The sequence below is a fragment of the Hordeum vulgare genome, chromosome 7H (assembly GCF_904849725.1).
Source record: "Hordeum vulgare subsp. vulgare chromosome 7H, MorexV3_pseudomolecules_assembly, whole genome shotgun sequence".
Classification (NCBI taxonomy): domain Eukaryota; kingdom Viridiplantae; phylum Streptophyta; class Magnoliopsida; order Poales; family Poaceae; genus Hordeum; species Hordeum vulgare.
The window spans coordinates 439,960,343-439,981,715 of NC_058524.1; positions in this window are offsets into that span (position 1 = coordinate 439,960,343).

A 21,373-nucleotide genomic window follows, 5' to 3' on the forward strand; every position below is an offset into this window, starting at 1 on the left:
GGATAAACAGATTATTTGACAAGCGAGGTGCTCAAGATGGAACTAGTTTGGGTGATTCTAGTTTATAGTAACATGGCAATCTACAATATTTAAGTCGCCTTAACATGAGTCGCCACCTGAAGGGGAAGCAACCTATACAAGCGAGAGGATTACAATCATATCAAGAAGCCGGCATAGAGCAAGTGGCGACTTACAAATGGACAAGGTTTCCTGTTTTTTCTGCTAAGTATGGGACAAACATGTTTCTACCGAAGAACTCAAAATTACGGATCTACAAAAGGTTCAAAAAAGGGAAATATCTACTAACCCTACAAAGGACGGTGCGAAGTGGCGGTGATCTTATTGACAGATATCAAAAGAAATCTACAAACCATCATGGGAGAAATAGGACAACTAAACCTACCGCCCTAATATTAAAGCCCGATTTCATCAGAACATGTGAAGATGGATGGCAATAGAAGGGACATGTGATGAATATCGACGAACCCCTATGAACAAGCTCTGGACTAATGCTGATCTAGGGATGAAGAAGTTAGCTAGAGGGTGGATGACGGCGGTGGAGATGACCAGCTGCCTCTTGATGTGGTCGGGAAGCGTCGTGTTCCTGAAAAGCTGTCAACCGATTGAGGAAAACGGCGGTGGCTGCGGTGGCCCGATGAACACAAGCGTGCGCAAGCATGGAAACGAGGGGGAAAGTTAAAATGGAGGACCCCGTCGCGAGTATTTAAATGCCAAAAAGGCTTAAGTGTGACCGGCAGGTGCGGGAATCAAGGAGGCGCAGTAAAAATAGGAGTCCAGGGCACCTTGATTCTTGGGCCAAACGGATAAATATAAGGACTGTTATGATGACATCACCGAATTCCTATAATTTCGAGGCGGGTGACGTCACTGATGAGCGGGAGAGCAAAATAGAAGATGATCCGCCAAGATCAGAGATGAAGGATATTGACATCAATAAATTCAAATCAATCTAGGGCCTAATTTGGGGATATAACCCCGTTGTATAACCCGCCCTACTAGGTCGGGTCACTGTTATGGCGGATCAATGATATGCGCAAGATGAGCCTTGAGGCGCCACACTACAGACGTAAGGCGGGTCACCAAGATGACCCCGTTGGCGGCCCAAGACATGAAGATGGCGATTCGTGGCCCACAAGGTGGAAGGTCACCACGAGTTTCATTGCTTAAGGAGCAAGGCGAGTTAGAGACATACCGGGTCGCGAATCATAACGTAACCCGGAGCCTTGTCTAGCGGCTCGGCCTATATATAAAGGTGAGTCTCCAGGGCCAATGTACTTAAGTTAGAATCCATCGAGAGCTAGGTCAAGCGAATCCGCACCCTTGTAATTGATTTCATCATCAATACACACAAAGCATGACATAGGCTTTTACATCCATCGGAGGGGCCGAACCTGGGTAAACTCATCTCTCGTTCCCGATCAACCCCTTTGAGTCGCCACATAGTTGTGATGGCCTCATCACTAAGTTCTTTCACGAGGACATCTGTCGTGAAAAAACGACGACAGGTTGTGTTCGGCCAGCCCCCTGGGGATCCCTGGCATATCTGAAGGATGCCAGGAAAATATATCCGAATTCTCGCGTAGGAAGACATGTAGTGCTTCGTCTACTGCGGGTTCCAGGTGGGCTCGAATGACTGCGGTTTTAATTGGGTCCGTTGGATGTACCTGTAATTTGGTAGTTTTGTCCTCTGGTTTGAAAAACGTATATTTCGGTCGCTTGCCGAGGACTACGTCGTCTTTGTCCACCACGGCCCGCAGGGCTGTTAGTTCTTCTGCACCTAGGGTTTCGGACCTCGAAGGCTAGGGATGTCGTCTTATTTTCGTCTCGGAGCGCCCTGTGAGCTTCACTTTCTATTGTGATTATACCATTTGGCCCTGGCATTTTCAGCTTCATATACCCGTAGTGCAATATGCCCTGGAATCTTGTAAAGGCCTCCAGTCCCAACAGGGTGTGGTAGCCACTATGGAATGGCACGATGTGGAACAGGAGCTCCTCGGATCGGTATTTATCGGGGTACCGAATACGACGTCGAGTGTAATGCGTCCTATGCAGCATGCCTCTTTGCCGGGGACGATGCCTCGGAAGGTGGTTGAGCTTTGCCTGATCCAAGATCGGTCGAACTGCATTTTATCCAGCGTATCATCATTGTTGAGGTTAAGACCGCTGCCAGAGTCCTTGGGTACTTTTCTCAGTCTAAAGTTGTCTACGATGGGGTTCATGATTAGGGCGGCAGGTGTCAGGCCAGTGTTCATTACCGTCTCGTCACTTTGGTCGAAGGAAATAGGTGTGTTTGACCAGGGTTTTGTCTCCACTACATGGTTTATTTGATCGAGCTCTTGAAATGCTCTCTTTTGCCGGTTTACCAAGGAGAATGTTTCGTAGATCGTTAGGATCTCCGCACTATTGCTCGGTTGTGCCCCAGGCCCTTCGTGTCTTGATGTGTGGGGGATTATTTCCCCACTTTTCACGAATTGCCGGACAGCCCAACAGGCTCGAAGGTTGTGTGTGGAAAGTGTGTCCGTTGGGACGAAGTGTATGGGGCATGGCTTGTCGAGTAGTGTGTCGAGAAGCGACTTGTCCCTTGATTTTGACTTATTTATCTTTTCCGCAAGGTTGGAGGTAGCGTGTCCCATAAACGGGGGTGACTACTTTATCCGAATTTGCCTGCGATGCTCGATGTAATTAGGCTCGATGCACATCTTTTGCACCAGGTTCGATAGTTCCGCGGAGGTTTGCACCCGACGACGGGCTAGGGCATTGAGAATGCCCTCGTACCGATAATGTGTCTAAACGCACTTATTATCTCATTGTCACTACTTCCTTTCTTCTTTTGAAGGAGGAGGAATCTCGCACAAAAGTGGTGCACTGACTCACCCGGTCCTTGACTAACCGTGGACGGGTTTGAACCGAACCCTTCTCTCGAGGGATGTTGAGTTTGGGTGGTTGGTGGGTTTAATTTTGGATTCCTGTCGGCTGTGCTCTTGCCAGTTCGGTCACCCGCATCGTTGATGGGACTGCGTAATAAACTAGCCACCGGCGTTGAATTGTTCTGAGGGTTGGATAGATGCTCCGGGTTGTCCAGTTTGTTCGTGCGATCGGCGACTGGGATGTGTATAATTCTTAGTTCTGATGATTGGTACGAGGAGCCCTCGACTGCGTGTTCGTCTGTACTAACCAGATGCATGATGGGCGGGATGTGGATTTGCATGTCATTGGGTCTGATCCCGATCTGATCATAGATCGTGCCCCGACCATTAGTCATGCCCAAGACTTGGATCTGGTCGAGTAACCCTTGCAGTGTTGATGTTTCGGTGGTGCTTTCGCTGCTTGTTTCCTCGGGGGCGAGTGGTGTCCCTAATCCCTTGGCAGCACTTGAGATCGCCTTTGGTGAGAGCTCAGCTGACACGAGTTTGGAGGCCCCGAGCCTGTCGAGCTTTAGGGCCTGATCAGGGATGAGTTTTGCCTCAATGATTGGATTCACGGCCTCGCAGGACAAAGCGTCGAGGTCCGTGCACTCCTTCAATGGAGCGGAAAGCCTTGTCAAATCTGACTTCTTTACTGGGGGCAAAATTTCCGATCTGATTGAGGTGGCCGGTTCGATCGGCGTGCAGAAGGATGCTTCCGGACAAAAAGATTTGTGCGGGGATGAACAAGTCCCCATTGCGGGCCTCCTGGCTGATCATCACACGTTCCATCGAACCTTTTGGCGATCCTGCAGTGGAAATCTCAATGAAAGCACCAATGTCGGTGTCAAAGCCGGCACATCTTGGGTAGGGGGTCCCGAATTGTGGACCTTGGATTGATGGGTTGTAGGAAGAAGGGGGAGACATCGGTTTACCTAGGTTCGGGCACTCCTATGGAGGTAATACCCTACGTCATGCTTGATTGTATTGATGAAGATGATTGCATAGTAGATCTACCTCCAGATCATGTATGCTCAAGCCTAGATAATTCAGCTTCCTCTACACGGATAGGGGTCTCTGGTTTATATCGACACCAGGGACCCTAGGGTTTACAAGTTACCGACTATTAGTTGGGATAGATGAGCCGACCTAGTCCTTCTAAGCTTGGAGTACACGCCGTTCCTCACAGCCTTCCTTCCCGCGTACGAAGTTGTCAACTATCTGGACTGTGATGATTCAGTCCATGGGCCAGCGCCGTGAGGACCCCTTAATCTAGGATTCCCTCAGTGTGAACTGTGGTGTTGTGGAGTGGGTAGATGCCCCTTGGCCTGTAATTTTGAATAGGTGCTTAACCAAGATGTGGGATATGTACCATGAGCAGAACCTTGGTAGATTCCAGGGTAATGAGGCTCATGAGAGAGAGGCTACAAAATTGAAGAAGGAGCTAGATTCTCTAGGCAATTTGTACAGCCAACTTGTGAATGATGTTTCCAACTTGTTTGATTATCAAGATGAATGAAATCTCATGACATGGATTACACAAGCCATGCAATCAATGAACTGAAAGAGAAGAAGAAGCAACTTGAGGAGCAATGAAAAATTGAGCTTCAAATGGAGAAGCGTAAGCTGAAAAATGAACATAGGTGCGTCCTGAATAGTCAAGCTGGTATAACCCAAAGTACCAGAAAGGCCATGCAGGAGATAGAGGTGGAAAGGGACCGACTTAAAGAAGAGAAGAAGAAGCTGGAGAATGTCATTGCTAAGCTCCTAAAGGCTAGTCATGGGTGCAAAAAAAGCTGGATAAGATCAAAGAAGTTATCATGGAGGAATGAAGTGGTACCTATGGTTGGTAAGTAAATATGAGGCCTAATTATATAATTGGCCTACTGCTGGAATCTAATGCAGATATGCATCTTAGTATTAATAAGAACGGCCAATGGTTTCAGATCATTTTGGTTGTAGTGTTGGGTGTTGGAATGCCCCAGATCTATAATGCTCTAAGATTATGCTAGATGTAATGGACCTAATGCTAAGTTAAGAATCATATTATCCAGATGAATTTTGTACCTCTCTGTACTATCATAAATGGTAGCAACCCCCACCCGCAATTTGTTTCTGCAAGCTACTTGTTGGTAATACTGAAACTGAAACTTGGTAACAATAAACAACACTGAACTTGAAACTTGCATCACATAGGAGGTAGCATAGATAACAAAAATTATTTTTGTAACACTAAAGGAAAATGGTTCACATAGGAGGCACCATAGACAACATTACATAGTGATATGTCTCCAACGTATCTATAATTTTTTTATTGTTCCATGTTGATATATTATCATTCTAGTATGCTTTTGAGGTATTTATTTACGATTTTATATTATTTTGAGCACTAACCTGTTGACCCAGTTCCCAGTGCAAGGTGTTGTTTTCTGTGTGTTTTTCACTTTGCAGGTTTTCCATATCAAACAAGGTCCAATTGCCTTAAAAGTTTTTGATGATTTTTTCTGGACCAAAAGAAGACTAAGGAGCATCGGAAAAAGGCTGGAGGCCTCACCAGGGGCCCACAAGCTAACAGGGCGCGACCCGGGGGCACTGTGATAGCTTGTGCCTCTCTTGTGGCCCTCCCGACTCCGTTCTTTGGCTTATAAATTCTCGTCTACCTTAAAAACACCAGAGGGATTCCCAAAACACTTTTTACGCTGCTGCAAGGCTCTTTTCCAACAGGAGGACATGTCGAGCTTCGTTCCAGCACCTTGCCGAGGGGGATTCATCATGGAGGGCCTCTTCATCAACCTTGCTATCCTGAAGATGATGTGTGAGTAGTTCACCATAGACCTACGGGTCCATAGTGAGTACCTAGATGGCAATCTCTCTCTTTGGTCTTCAATACAATGATCATCACATCTTTGCTTTGATCCATATGATGTAATTCCTTTTGTGCGGTGCATTTGTTGGGATCCGATGAATTGTGGGTTTATGTTAAGATTATTGATGATAAATATTTGAGTCACCTCTGAATACTTATATGATTCTTATGTGCATGATTATGTTAGCTTTGTAATTCTCTCCGATCTATTTAAATAGCTTGGCCAACGAGATCGGTATTTCTTCGGTGAGAGAGGTGCCTTGTGGTACGTTCAACCTGGCGAATTTCTATATCCCAGTGACAGAAGGGGACACTATGAGTCCTTGTTTTGATTCTACTAAGGATAAAATGATGGGGTCTATTTATATTGCTTGAGTTTACTTTGTATACATCATGTCATCTTACTCCATGCATTACTTCGTTCGTCACGAACTTAATACGTAGAGAGGCAATCATAGAAGAACTCTTGAAGTGAAGTAATAGTAATAGGTGCAGGAAGGAGTTGCCCTGTTTGTTGATGGATGTATGTCCTATATACACCTTATCATTGTCGTGAATATCGCATCCGCTTTTCTGTCAATTGCCCAATAGTAATTTGTTTCCCCACCGTATGCTATTTTTCCGTGAGAGATGCCATTAGGGAAAGCTATGGCCCCCGGGTCTATTCACAACATATTGATAAAACCTCCATTACCTTGCTTCCATTTACTTGTTTTTATTTTATCTTTCTATCTACAATTATCTACACACCTCACTTGTTTGCAAATAACAATACAAGAGGATTGACAACCCTCTTGCCCGCGTTGGATGCAAGTTGTTTGTCCTATTGTGTGCAACCGTTGAAGATTATTGTGGCTGATATTCCTATTGGTTCGATAAACCTTGGTTTCATAACTGAGGGAAATACTTACCCACTTTGTGATGCGATAACCCGTTCCTCTTCACGGAAATCCCAACGCAGCTCACGAGTATCAGGAAGAATCTATGGCGCCGTTGCGGGGGAATATCATCACCAACTAGCAAGAACGACACACAAATTTTCATTCAGTTGTTATCCTTTTTAGTTGCTGGTATATTTAGTTTGTCTCATAAAAAAATAAAAGTACAAAAATATTTACTTTTGCTTCCTATGCTTGTCACTAGTTTGCATCTTTCCTCTCTAGTTTACTTGCCTAGCTATGATATCATTATCTTTGTCATACCAAAACAGAAAGTAAAATTTAAAGATTAAGATAATTGTATCCTAACACTAGTGGAATCTGCTGGTTTGCCGACAGCCTGAGCTGACGGCAAAGGACAGTTTAACTGATGGCAAAGGCTTTGCCGTCAGTATGCTATCGGCAAAGGTACCGGCCAAGATTTTATCGGCAATCACCTTCTTTGCCGTCAGCTGAAGGTCGACCGACGGCAAAGACTTTGCCATCAGCTTTGTGGCATAGGCTGACGGCAAAGAGCAGTGGCGGCAACGGCGCAGGACGAGCCCCGTTAGAAGGTTAACGGCAGGCTTTGCCCACAGCCGTAGCAAAGCTGACGGCAAAGCCGAAACCCCTGGGTCCCCTAGGTCCCCTCTTTGCCCAGAGCCGTAACAAAGCTGACGACAAAGCCAAAACCCCTGGGTCCCCTTGGTCACCTCTTTGCCGACAGCTGGAGCATAGCTGACGGCAAAGCCGAAAATATGGGAAAATTTGGTATTCCCAGAGTTGTCAGGATACACAGGCTGCCGCCACGTGTCTTCTTTGCCGTCAGTCCACCGACGGCAAAGCCGTTGCCGTGAGTAAGCTGTAGGCAAAGACCCTCTCTGCTTTTTTTCATATTTGTTTTTTGTTAATTCCCTGCATTTGCAAAACATAGATAGAAACAATAACATATATATATTGCCCAGCCCCTAAACAGCACCACAAGTGCATTACAAAGTGCAAACAGCACAACACAAGTGCAAACAACACGAATATATGTAATTAAAGTGCAAACAAGATCACAAAGTATTGCAAAGCATCACAAGTGCATCCACAAATACAATTGCATTACAAAGTTCATCTAAGACTACACAAGTGCATTACAAAGTCCCTCGAGCATCCATCCATATGCCATGCTGCTTTATCAAAATCTGCATAATGAGAAAGAAGTTAGAAGAAGAATACAATAAGAAAGAAGTTATCTAAATTAAGCTAAGCAATTAGAAGAAGTGGAAGAAGAAGAAGAAGAAGAACAAGAACAAGAACAAGAAGAAGAAGTGGAAGAAGTGGAAGAAGAAGAAGAAGAAGATAGAGAAAAAGAAAGAAGAGAAGTTATGTTTTTATCCTCTTTCTTCTTCTCTTATTTCTTCATCTCTTGTTTGGTCTTCTCTTCTCGTTTCTTTTAAAACTTTCTAAACTAATTATGTCATTTTTGAGCTCTAATATCACCTAGAATTTACTAAGCTAACTAAACCATGGCTAATATCAACTAGAATTTACTAAGCTAACTAAAGCATGGCATAATCTAAGTTGATCTAAACAATAAGAAGAATAAGAAGGAGAGGAATAACCTATCGAATGCCAAGAAACGGAGGAGAAGCTCCATCTCCGTTGGTCGCTGGGTTGCTAGGGCTCTCACCAGGAGAAGTAAAGGGATCGTGGGATTCAACTCTGGAATGATGCTGCAACAAGGCAAGAGTTAAAATATGTGGTTAGCATGGCGACAGACAATGGTATAAGACCGTGCAAGGTTGGTCATTGAAAGGGAACTCACCGTTCCCACCGGAGAAGGCATCGGCGGAGGGGGCGGCAAACCTTGCTTCTCACACATAGCCTGGAAATTAGTTTTCGAGGAGTCAAAGAAATAGCCTTGTTGCATCTCACACATAGCCTTGCTTCTCACACAACTGACTTACCGCAACGAAGTCGTGGATGGCCTTCTCATGGGCATTATTGCGTGCCCTCTCCTCCTCAAGAAACCTCTGCGTATTCCTGTCCCTCTCCTCCAACAAGAGCCTGGTGGCCTCCCTCTCCTTCATAAGTGCGGCATGCAACCACTCCTCAAAAGGAATTTTCATCATCCATCGAGGGACAAAAGAATGAAAGAAATAATGAAGAAAACTAACCTCGATGGCAAGATCAACTAGCCTCGCGCGTTGCCGTATTACAGGAGCGGAGCTCGTTTGCCTCGACTTGATCTGAGATAGAGTCTGAGTGATAGGGACGAAGCCATCACACATGGCCAGCGTGCCATGACTCTTACCGCCACCAGAGATCATTAATGCCTCTGGATCGATAGGATTCTGGCTCGGGTCAAAGTCAGGCCCGCGTAGCTGTTTGACCACCTCAGAATAAGACGTCATCTTGTTGTAGGTGGACATGCTTGTGTACGCCGACGGCCCGTCCCCCTCAGAATATGCCTTCGCCGTCTTGTACGAGCCCTTATGGGCCATGCTAAACGCGGCGTATCCCTCAGGCTCAGGCTGGTTATTGTGTTTGGCCTACACGAAGAGACAAAGAATTAGTACAACAAAAATCATGAACGAACGAATTATTGATGAAACAAAACAAGGCACACATACCCATTTTTTGGCGTATTGCATGATGTTGGCATTGCCTTGGTGGTGTGGCACACCAACCAATTGGGCACGACGGTCCTTGGCCATAGTGTGGGTGCTCAACCAAGCCTCTGTGCACCACCTGTCCACTATCATCTCCCAACAATCCATCTTATTGGCCAACCATCTCGGGGGCACCTATGAATGTAAGTTAATGAAGAATGAAACTAAGTATTATAACTAAATAGACCTAACTGGCCCTAAGAATTGATCTTTGGAATGTACATACCTCCATGTACTCGGTCTTATCAAGGAAAATCTTTCGACATTCAGTCTTTGTCTTCGGCTCCCCTTGCTTGGCGTACCAATCTCGAACAGCCTGAACATGCAGCTCGTGCCTCGTGTTATTCAATAAACTCTTGCACTCTTTCACGAGGTTCTTCTTGGCTGCCTCCTCCGTCCCCTCCTCGACACTAAAGTAACTCTGCAATTATGCCAAATAGATGCACAGATGAATAGTGAAATTATTTGGAAGGAAATAACAATATATAACATTGTATACTTTTTATTGGGTAAAATAATAGTTACCCAAAAATCAGCCAACACCTTGTCGGCCACGCTCACGCAAACAACACCATTGACATGTGTGTTTTCCTGGAGCAGAGCGGCTTGGTAGTGCTCTCACTTGAGTCCTGGCTCGGGAACCATACCCTCACCTGGCAACTGCACTATCCCGGGGAAGTGCTCCCTAAGTAAAGCACCAAGGAGGCAGTTTGGATTCCGGGTAATCCCACCCCCTACATAATGATAAGGCAAAGACATTAGCTACTTGGTGAAATATAATGATATAAGGTACACAATATATATCAACTTACTTCTCGCCATCTAGCTTAATGAATGCCCTGTGCTGCAACTCCAATCGGTGTGGAACTCGTGTCATACCACGTTGGTAGACCGACTTGCTGGCAGCCCCCTCAGCCTCTGCCTCAGCCCCCTCCGCCTCAGCCTCCGCCTCAGCACCCTTCGCCTCAGCCTCCGCCTCAGCACCCTCCGCCTCAGCCCCCTCTGCCTCAGCCTCGCCTCAGCACCCTCCGCCTCAGCCTCCGACTTAGCCCCCTACATCGGTGTCTGCTCCTGGACGGGAGGATCCCGCACCGGTGACAGCCTCGTCTGCAAGGGTGAAGTGGCTGAGACAGAAGTAGCCGAGGGTGGTGGCGACTGGCTCCTATCATGCAGCCTCCCTGTCCCACAACCACGTCCTCTGCCTCTCTTCTTTCCTACACCTCTCCCACGGGGCTCCTCGACAAAGCTCTGCAACAAAGTTCTCCGTAGCTGCCCAGGTGCTATCCTCAACTTATCCCGCCTGCCATGTCTCACCACGTGTAACGATAAATAGTTAAATAACTAGTACAAATTCAAGGACAATAATTAAATGAACAATAATAAATACATGAATAATTCAACTAATAATTGAATAATTAAACAACAATGTTTGGATGCATACAAAGTACTAACAGTTTGGATCATCTGTCTCTTCTCCATGGTCAATTGAAGCAAAATCATCATCAGTATCACACGTGTCGTCATGACTGATATCGTCATCGGGTTCAGGGACATCATGTGGAAGGCCTTTTTGTAACTGATCAAGCATTGATAGCTCATCGGCATTGGTAACTTCTTCTACTTCCACTTCTTCCTCATCATCACGTGAGTCTTGTTCCTCCGTGTTCAGGGTGGACGTAGAGCAGTTTCGGGTACGACGTCTGACACCACGTGATTCTTGGAAGAATTCTCCATCATATGCTATTGGGTCAATTTGAGGTTCATAATCGTCTTCATTTGGGGGAGGTGGTCTAAGATGTGGCGGCACATCGAACACGACATACCAACCTTCTAGGTTCTTAACACTTTGACGACAGTATGGCAGATAGAAAACTTGGTGGCCTGTTGAGCCACTATATAGACATCAGCACCGCTTAACTGCGTGTCTTGTCGAATTTCGACAATCCCAAGATGTTCATGAGTCCGTCTTGTCTTAGTAGGATCGAACCAATGACATTTGAACACAACAACGTTCGGAGGATTTTCACCATAATAATGAAGTTCGTAGACTTCTTCAAGTCTTCCATAATACTCGACACCTCCCTCGCCTATAGCACAGACACCGGAATTGTTAGTTTTTCGACCGGGCATTGAAAGCTCTTTGCTAGCAGTACGAAAGCGATACCCGTTGATGTCGTACTTTTCAAATGTACGGACCTTAAAGTCAAAACCGTTAGCTATTTGTCTCAATTCATCGTCCACTTGCTCATCTGAATTAGCCTAGAAGTTAAGAAAAGATAGAGTTTGGTGTGTTACTCATCAGTAATAGCAACAAAGGAAATCACTTATTATATATAAGGGAGGTACCCTTTTTTGAACCAAGAGATGAAACCGGGATAGCTGCCTCCTGTCTTTTCAAGAAGTTCATACTCGAGAATGGATTCTTTTTTGATTGCAACACCATTCGAGAATTGTTCGACGTATCGAATGTATCAATTAATAATAGTTGTTAGACACAAAACTTGTTAAAAGTTGCGAAACAATGTACAGAGAACTTACTCGATGTATGGCCGAACTTCTGTTAAATTGTTCAATATATACATCGTTAGTGTGCGCCACTCCTCGACGCACAACAACTTTGGTTTTCCCACACCAGAAGGTGCGAGCTTCCCTTTGAAAACGCTGAGATTGGATTCACGTCGTTTGGGGTCGCCTAGATTGTACCGATGCTTTGGATTATGAAAGTTGTGCATAGTGGCATCATAGTGTGCTGTTATGAAGTTTGCCGCCTCCTCGGTAATGAACGCCTCGGCCATCGATGCTTCAATTTTATGTTTATTTTTACATTTTCCTCGAAGTGTCTTCTGCATTCTTTCAGTTGCGTAGCACCAACGATTTTGCACAGTGCCACCCAATCTTGCCTCGGTTGGGAGATGCAAAATCATGTGTTGCATCTGATTAAAGAAGCCCGATGGAAAAATCTTCTCTAACTTGCAGAGCAACTCAGGCGCCAACTCTTCCATGTCATCTATCAAGGCACGCGACAACTCTTTAGCACAAAGAACACGGAAGAAATAGCTCAACTCGGACAATACAAGCCATTCAGCCTCGGGGATATAGCCACGCAACATCACCGGCATTATCCGCTCAAGCCATATGTGCCAATCATGACTCTTGAGCCCAAAAATTTTCATTTTTTCAATGCTCGCTCCCCTCGCTAGATTAGCAGCATACCCATCGGGGCACAACAACTGTTTTTGCACCCACAAGAGGATTTCCCTTATTGCTCCCTTCTCAAGATTGTACCAGGCAGGTGGTTTGGACCAATTTTTTCTTCCTTTCGGTTGTCGCATGTTTAGTGATGGCCTATCACACAGAGTCTCCTCGTCAACTCTAGCCTTTGTATTATCTTTGCCCTTATCAGTGCCAAAAAATGTGCCAAGAAGGGCCTCGGCGATAATCTTTTCAGTGTGCATCATGTCAATGTTGTGTGGAAGTAAGAGGTCTTCGAAGTAGGCACTACTGGAATTGAGAATTTTGCCGTCTGCCTTGCCTTTGCCGTCTGCTGACGCATGGCAAAGGTACTCTTTGCCGTCAGTTGGCACAGTGCTGACGGCAAAGAGGTGACTCATGGCAAAGGTTTTATTTGCCGTCGGCCACCTCTTTCCCGTCTGCTGGCGGACGACAAAGAAGAAATATGCGGACGACAAAGGATGGCCGGACGGCAAAGCATCCACAAACACGACCGAAACCCCACCCCCACCCCACCCCGCCCCTTTGCCGTCGGCCACCCTCCCCTTGCAGACGGCAAAGGGGACATGCCCCTAACGGCTCACCTCCACCCCACGACCCTCCCTAACGGCTCCCACCGACAGCCTCCCCTAACCTCTCTCTCTCTCGCGCGCCGCCGCCTTCCCCAGCGACCCGCCGCCGCCGTAGCTCCCCTCCCCAGCCACCCGTGCCGCCGCCCTCCCGGCCGCCACGCTCTCCCACCTCTCTTCCGACCGCCGCCCCCCTCTAGCCTCCCTCCCAACCGCCGCCCCCCACCACCTCCCTCTCGTCTGCCGCCGCCGCCTCCCACCTTCCCTCCCGGCCGACCCCCATCCCACCTCCCTCCCAACAGCCGCCCCATCCCACCTCCCTCCCGTCCGCTGCCGCCCTCTACCACCTCCCCCCTCCCACCTCCCTCCCGGCCCCCTCCCACCACCCTCCTAGCCCCCTCCCCCTCCCACCTCCCTCCCGGTCGCCGCCCCAGCCAAACCTCCCGTATGCCGGTGACACCAGCGCCCGCATCTTCGGTTATTTCTATTTTTTTGTTTTTGTCCCTGTTTCTTCTTCTTTATTTTGCTGTTTAATTGATAGATTAAATTATGTATGTACTGTAGATAATATTAGGTTAGTGTTCTTAGGTTTTATCTGAATAATTTGCTCTAAATAGAAAGAAACTTAGATAGTTAGTTTAGTGCTAGGTTTAGTTTTTTTTGTTTTTTATATTAAATTAGATAGTTAGTTTATTAGATAGAAAAAGTAGAAAAAGTAGAAGAAGAATATGTAGTTTACTGCTAGGTTTAGTTTTTTTTCTTCTGTTTTTATGTTAAATTATATAGTTAGTTTATTAGGTAGATGGTGTGTGGATAAGATGGATTCTTGGGAGGCCTTGGTGGATCAGTGGTGCTCCGAAACGTGGGAGGCCAGCCACAACAACGCCAAGGAGAGGCGTGGCAAAATGGTTGGCGTGCCACACCATCAAGGGAGCGTCAACTTAATCCAATTTGGCGAGAACTGGGTATGTGGTTTGCTTCATGCCTCATGCAATTCATTTTTAATGCTATCTTGAGCCCTTTACCAATACAATTTTCCTCTCTCTCTCTTTTAGGCTCGTCACAATAAGACGGAGGCGCCATAGATGTACGACCTGTATGCGATGGCCCATACTGCCTCGTACAAGAAGGTCAAGAAATTCTCTGAGTCTGACCTCGAGCATCCAGAAAACTTCACCAACATCTCCTCCCACGACAACCTCGTGAAGTACAGAGATCACGAGAAGGCGAGGAAAGGGGAGGACTTTAACCCGAGCGAGGGGCCTATTGATCCAGAGCTGGTGATGATAGCTGGCAACGAGAGGCCCCATGGCTCGATCGCCATTGGAGATGACCTTATACGTTGTCCTAGCTCTCTCCGGCAGATAAAGGCACGCCAAACGAGCTCTTGTCCTGAGATAACACGTCGTGCACGGCCAGTCGAGCTCGCCATCGAGGTTAGTTTAATGGACTGAAATATCTTTCCGCATTATGTTGTGCGTTGGAACCAATATGCTAACAATGAGTTGTGTTGTAGGCTGCTATTCAGAAAGAGAGAGAGGCAATGCAGGCGGCTATGGCGGAGAAGGATAAGGAAATTAGGGAGCCGGAGGAGAGGACGACTGCATTGGTGGAGGCGGAGAGGGCAGGGAATGATGCCTCTACCAGGGCCATATACGAGCTCTTCGTGGTAAGTTTCTTCTTCATGTTATTTCAAATCTTGCATTTGAATGTCCGTTTCATTAATAAATAAAAAGTTTGACTTGTCGAAACCAAATGTACAGTCTATGTGCGAGAAGAACGGCCAAGTCCCTCCGCCGATGCCAGTCGTTAACGTGGCGGGGACGGTGAGTTTCATTTCAGTGGAGTGATCTTAAGAGTGTACTCATGCTAACTACACATTGCAAATGATGTTTGGTGCAGAATATGTCCCGAAACGCATCGCACGACCCTTCTACAATCGAGCCTTCTCCAGGGCAGCCTTCTCCAGGTGAAACAAGCCAGAGCCATCGTGCTTGACCCTAACTTAGGTATGTTATTTCTAGTGTTTTAATAAAAGATAGCTAGATGACATAATTAGCTTAGTTAGCTCCAAAACGACCTATTTCATAAAAGATAGCTAGATGACATAGTTAGCTTAGTTAGCTTAGTTAGTTTAGTTAGCTTAGTTAGCTTAGTTAGCTTAGTTAGCTTATATAGCTTAGTCAAAAATGACCTATACTTAGCTAATTATCCTCGAAATGACATAATTAGCTCCAAAAAGGCATTCTTAGCCAATTTAGCCCGAAGAAGGGGACGAGAGGAGAAGAAAGAGGAAAAAAGAAAGGAAGGAAGAAGAAGAAGAGGAGAAGAAGAAGAAGGGGAGGGAGGAGGATAAGAAGAAGGAGGAGAAGGAGGAGAAGATGGAGAAGGAGCTCCTCCTTCTCCTTCTTCTTCCTCCTTCTTCCTCCTTCTCCTTCTCCTTTTCTTCTTCTTATCCTCTTCCTTCTCCTTCTCCTCCTCCTCCTCCTCCTCCTTCTTTTACTTCTTCTTCTCTTTCTCTTATTCTACATAGCTTAGACTCATCCAACAAAGCCTAAATTGGCTAATTATACATCTAAATGACATAATTAGCTTAGTTAGCTCCTAAATGGTCTATTTAATAAAAAATGACCTATACTTAGCTAAGTTCTCTCCTAAATGACATAATTAGCTCCAAAAAGGCATTTTTAGCCAATTTAGCCCGAAGAAGGGGACGATAGGAGAGGAAAGAGGAAAAATGAAAGGAAGGAAGAAGAAGAAGAGGAGAAGAAGAAGAAGAAGGAGAGGGAGGAGGATAAGAAGAAGGAGGAGAACGAGGAGAACAAGGAGAAGGAGCTCCTCCTTCTCCTTCTTCCTCCTCCTTCTTCCTCCTTCTCCTTCTCCTTTTCTTCTTCTTCTCATATTCCTTCTCCTTCTCCTCCTCCTCCTCCTCCTCCTTCTTTTACTTCTTGTTCTCTTTCTCTTGTTCTACGTAGCTTAGACTCATCCAACAAAGCCTAAATTGGCTAATTATACATCTAAATGACATAATTAGCTCAGTTAGCTCCTAATGGTCTATTTAACAAAAAATGACCTATACTTAGCTAAGTTCTCTCCTAAATGACATAATTAGCTCCAAAATGGCATTCTTAGCCAATTTAGCCCGAAGAAGGGGACGAGAGGAGAAGAAAGAGGAAAAATGAAAGGAAGAACGAAGAAGAAGAGGAGAAGAAGAAGAAGGAGAGGGAGGAGGATAAGAAGAAGGAGGAGAAGGAGGAGAAGAAGGAGAAGGAGCTCCTCCTTCTCCTTCTTCTTCCACCTTCTCCTTCTCATTATCCTTTTCTTCTTCTTCTCCTCTTCCTTCTCCTTCTCCTCCTCCTCCTCCTCCTCCTTCTTTTACTTCTTCTTCTCTTTCTCTTACTCTACGTAGCTTAGACTCATCCAACACAGCCTATATTGGCTAATTATACATCTAAATGACATAATTAGCTTAGTTAGCTCCTAAATTGTCTATTTAATAAAAAATGACCTATACTTAGCTAAGTTGTCTCCTAAATGACATAATTAGCTCCAAAAAGGCATTCTTAGCCAATTTAGCCGGAAGAAGGGGACGAGAGGAGAAGAAAGATGAAAAATGAAAGGAAGGAAGAAGAAGAAGACGAGAAGAAGAAGAAGGAGAGGGAGGAGGATAAGAAGAAGGAGGAGCAGGAGGAGAAGAAGGAGAAGGAGCTCCTCCTTCTCCTTCTTCTTCCTCCTTCTTGCTCCTTCTCCTTCTCCTTTTCTTATTCTTCTCCTCTTACATCTCCTTCTCCTCCTCCTCCTCCTCCTCCTCCTTCTTTTACTTCTTCTTCTCTTTCTCTTATTCTACATAGCTTAGACTCATCCAACAAAGCCTAAATTGGCTAATTATACATCTAAATGACATAATTAGCTTAGTTAGCTCCTAAATGGTCTATTTAATAAAAAATGACCTATACTTAGCTAAGTTCTCTCCTAAATGACATAATTAGCTCCAAAAAGACATTCTTAGCCAATTTAGCCCGAAGAAGGGGACGAGAGGAGAAGAAAGAGGAAAAATGAAAGGAAGGAAGAAGAAGAAGAGGAGGAGAAGAAGAAGGAGAGGGAGGAGGATAAGAAGGAGGAGAAGGAGGAGAAGAAGGAGAAGGAGCTCCTCCTTCTCCTTCTTCTTCCTCCTTCTTCCTCCTTCTCCTTCTCCTTCTTCTTTTTTTCTTCTTCTCCTCTTCCTTCTCCTTCTCCTCCTCCTCCTCCTTCTTTTACTTCTTCTTCTCTTTCTCTTATTCTACGTAGCTTAGACTGATCCAACAAAGCCTAAATTGGCTAATTATCCATCTAAATGACATAATTAGCTTAGTTAGCTCCTAAAGGGTCTATTTAATAAAACATGACCTATACTTAGATAAGTTCTCTCCTAAATGACATAATTTGCTCCAAAAAGGCATTCTTAGCCAATTTAGCCCGAAGAAGGGGACGAGAGGAGAAGAAAGAGGAAAAATGAAAGGAAGGAAGAAGAAGAAGAGGAGAAGAAGAAGAAGGAGAGGGAGGAGGATAAGAAGAAGGAGGAGAAGGAGGAGAAGAAGGAGATGGAGCTCCTCCTTCTCCTTCTTCTTCCTCCTTCTTCCTCCTTTTCCTGCTCCTTCTTCTTTTCTTCTTCTTATCCTCTTCCTTCTCCTTCTCCTCCTCCTCCTCCTCCTTCTTTTACTTCTTCTTCTCTTTCTCTTATTCTATGTAGCTTAGACTCATCCAACAAAGCCTAAATTGGCTAATTAACCATCTAAATGACATAATTAGCTTAGTTAGCTCCTAAATGGTCTATTTAATAAAACATGACCTATAGTTAGCTAAGGTCTCTCCTAAATGACATAATAAGGCCTACGTAGCTGCAACATGAGCTATTCCCCCTAACTTAGGTATTAAATGGCCTATAATTAGCCTAGCTAGATCAAAAATGGCTTAATAAGCATAGTTTGCTCCGAAATGACCTATTTTACCCAAGTTAGCTCCGAAACGACCTATAGTTAGCTAGGGTTCCACCTAAATGACATAATTAGCTTAGTTAGCTCCTAAATGGTCTATACTTAGCTAATTTCTCTCCGAAATAACCTATATATACACTATTTCATCTAGTATTATTCTTCTAACTTTCTTATTTGTCATTTTGCAGATTACCTTCACTTCACGGGAAGCTTGGAAAATATTGATGGAATGCTTGAAGATGATTTCTTGTACCATGGGTTGTATTGAAACTATTGTAGTATATGAATATATGAAACTTTGTATGCACGTGGATGAAACTGGTGTAATATATGAAACTTTGTATGCACGTGGATGCAACTTGAAAGCTGGATATAAGAGGTTATTTTAATATGGTTATAAGTACGGAAAGAAATTTATTTATGTCAAATATATATATATATATATATCCTGATTATTGTTAAAAATGTTGGATATAACAAAAAAAAAATAAATAAGTGGCTGGTTCCCCTCTTTGCTGTCTGCCCCCACATGGCAAAGAGGGGGAGGCAGACGGCAAAGGGGGGAATCTGCCCCCTCTCTCTCCCCTCTTTGTCATCTGCCCCCACATGGCAAAGGGGGGTGGGCAGACGGAAAAGGGGGGAATCTGCCCCCTCTCTCTCCCCTCTTTGTCGTCTGCCCCCACATGGCAAAGGGGGGGAGGCAGACGGCAAAGGGGGGAATCTGCCCCCTCTCTCTCCCCTCTTTGCCGTCTGCCCCCACACGGCAAAGGAGGGGACGCAGACGGCAAAGGGAGGAGGCCTGCCGTTAACACTTAACGGGGACGTTGCACCCTTTGCCGTCCTAGTTAATTTGCCGTCTGCCCCCTCATGGCAAAGATTCTTTGCCGACCGCTTTGGGAAAGCTGACGGCAAAGAACCTCTTCACCGGATTTTTTTACCGTCTACTTTGCCGTCTGCTGACCGACGGCAAAGCCTTTCCCGTCCGTGGTTGCACCCTTTGCCGTCCGCTTTGGCAGACGGCAAATTTCTGAATTTCAGTAGTGAGGGGAGATCCCAGATGCATGGCTTGTGGGTCCAGGCGTGTTCCTCATTATAACCCAAGAAATACCCAGGACGGTTTGGATCAGGCTCCATAGATTTTAACTATTCATTAATTTGTGCCCCCGTCAACGCAGGTGGTGCTGAGTGTTTGACAACTTTACCTTTCATGAAATTCTTCTTGTCTTTTCTGAATGGATGGTCCATAGGCAAGAACTGTCTATGCAAGTCAAAGCAGGAATACTTCCCACCCGCCGGCAACCAATGAAACTTAAGAGCTGCCTTGCATTGTGGGCATGGGAACCTTCCATGCACACACCAGCCAACGAAAAGCGCAAATGCTGGCAGATCATGCAACGAGTATTGGTACCAAACATACATTTGAAAGTTCTCTTTCTTAGCTGCGTCGTATGTGTTGACCCATTCACCCAAGCTTCTTTCAAGTCATCCATCAGCGGTTGCATGTACACACTCATATTCTTCCCCGGGTAGTTTGGCCCTGGAACTATCAACGTCAGAAATATGTGCTTTCTTTGCATAATGGATGATGGTGGAAGATTGAGGGGAATGACAAATACAGGCCAGCAACTATATTGCGTAGCCGTCATAGCAAAAGGATTGAACCCATCAAGGCTGATGGCGATTCGACAATTCCTTGGTTCTTTAGCTTTTTCCTTATGTATACTATCGAATGCCTTCCATGCGTCACCATCTGAAGGGTGTACCAACATCGGAACTCCGTGTTCATCTAATTCTTTCCTAATTCATGTTTGTGCCATGTCATCTGTTTTGTTGTTTCTTCGAGCATGTAAAGGCATTGAAGTCTTGGTAGGATCGGCAGATACCGTAGGACACTCACGGGGATTTTGCTCTGCTTCTTCTCACCTTCACCGTTTTCTACCTCAACATATCTGGAGGACTTGCAAAATGGACAATATGTTTCGTCCGCATACTCTTTCCTAAATAAGGCACATCCCTTCTCACAAGCATGTATCTGCTCATACGGCATCTTGAGTGCACTGAGGATTTTGTCTGACTCATATAGGTTTGAAGGCATAATATGACCTTCTGGTAGAAAGCGCCCAAATAGGGTCATCACTGAGTCAAAAAGGTCTCTTCCAATGTTGAACTGGGCTTTCAGAGCCATTACTTGTGCGATGGCATCTAGCTGAGAAGTCTTAGTGTGCTCGTGAAGGGGACGTTTTGAAGACTCCAACATGGCATAGAAGGCATTCGCGGATTCCTCCATCTCTTCGTCCTTTTTCCGAGCATCATCAAAGTCATTCACCATGTCTTCAATCCCTATACCATAATCATCGGTGCGCCGACGCAACACCTCGTCTCTGTTACGTTGGGCCGACTCACCATGAGATGTCCACAAGGTATAGCCGGGAGTAAAACCACGCATCTGTAGGTGTTTACCCATTACATCCTTTGTCTGCCGCGAATAATTCTTGCACTTAGTGCATGGGCACCATGTTTTTGGCTGGCCTTTAGAAATCGTCGTTTCCACGAATTCATAGGTTTTGCTCAACCATTCATCGGTCATATCTCTTAGACTATGGTGACCGGTGTACATCCATTCACGATCATTCATTCTGGCAAGCTAGCTACATAGTATCCACATATAAAACAATATAAATTATCAATTCATCAAGTATGTTAAATTAATTATGGCCATTTTTTAATCTTGGTTAATACATTGGGATGCACGACATGCACACCTACCAGCTACTAGGTAAAGATGGGTCCTAATCCCACCCGAGTATGTGTAGATTGGGTCATCTGCTCCCGACCCAACGCCAAATTTCGGCAGCACCTCCCCGCTGTTCTCCTGATACACGTCTCGGCAACTAACCGAGAGGATGTTTACCCGGAGAACAACAAGGAGGAGATGTCGAAATTATGCATGGGATCTGGAGCAAAGCGTGGGAAACGACCAAATCTACACATACCCGGGATGTCCATGGATAACGTTGGACAATTCAAAAGAATCACCGTTATAAATATGCAAATGCATGCATATTTACGACAGGAACCCTTTCGAACGGGAGACGCATATTGGTTACGCAACACCTTTGCATTTTAATACTAAAAATACCTAGCTAGATAGTGTCATCAGCACGAAGGCCGGAAGAGAGCAAAATAAAGGGGGTGGAGCAGGAGTTAACAAATGTGCTCACTTTCGAATGCAG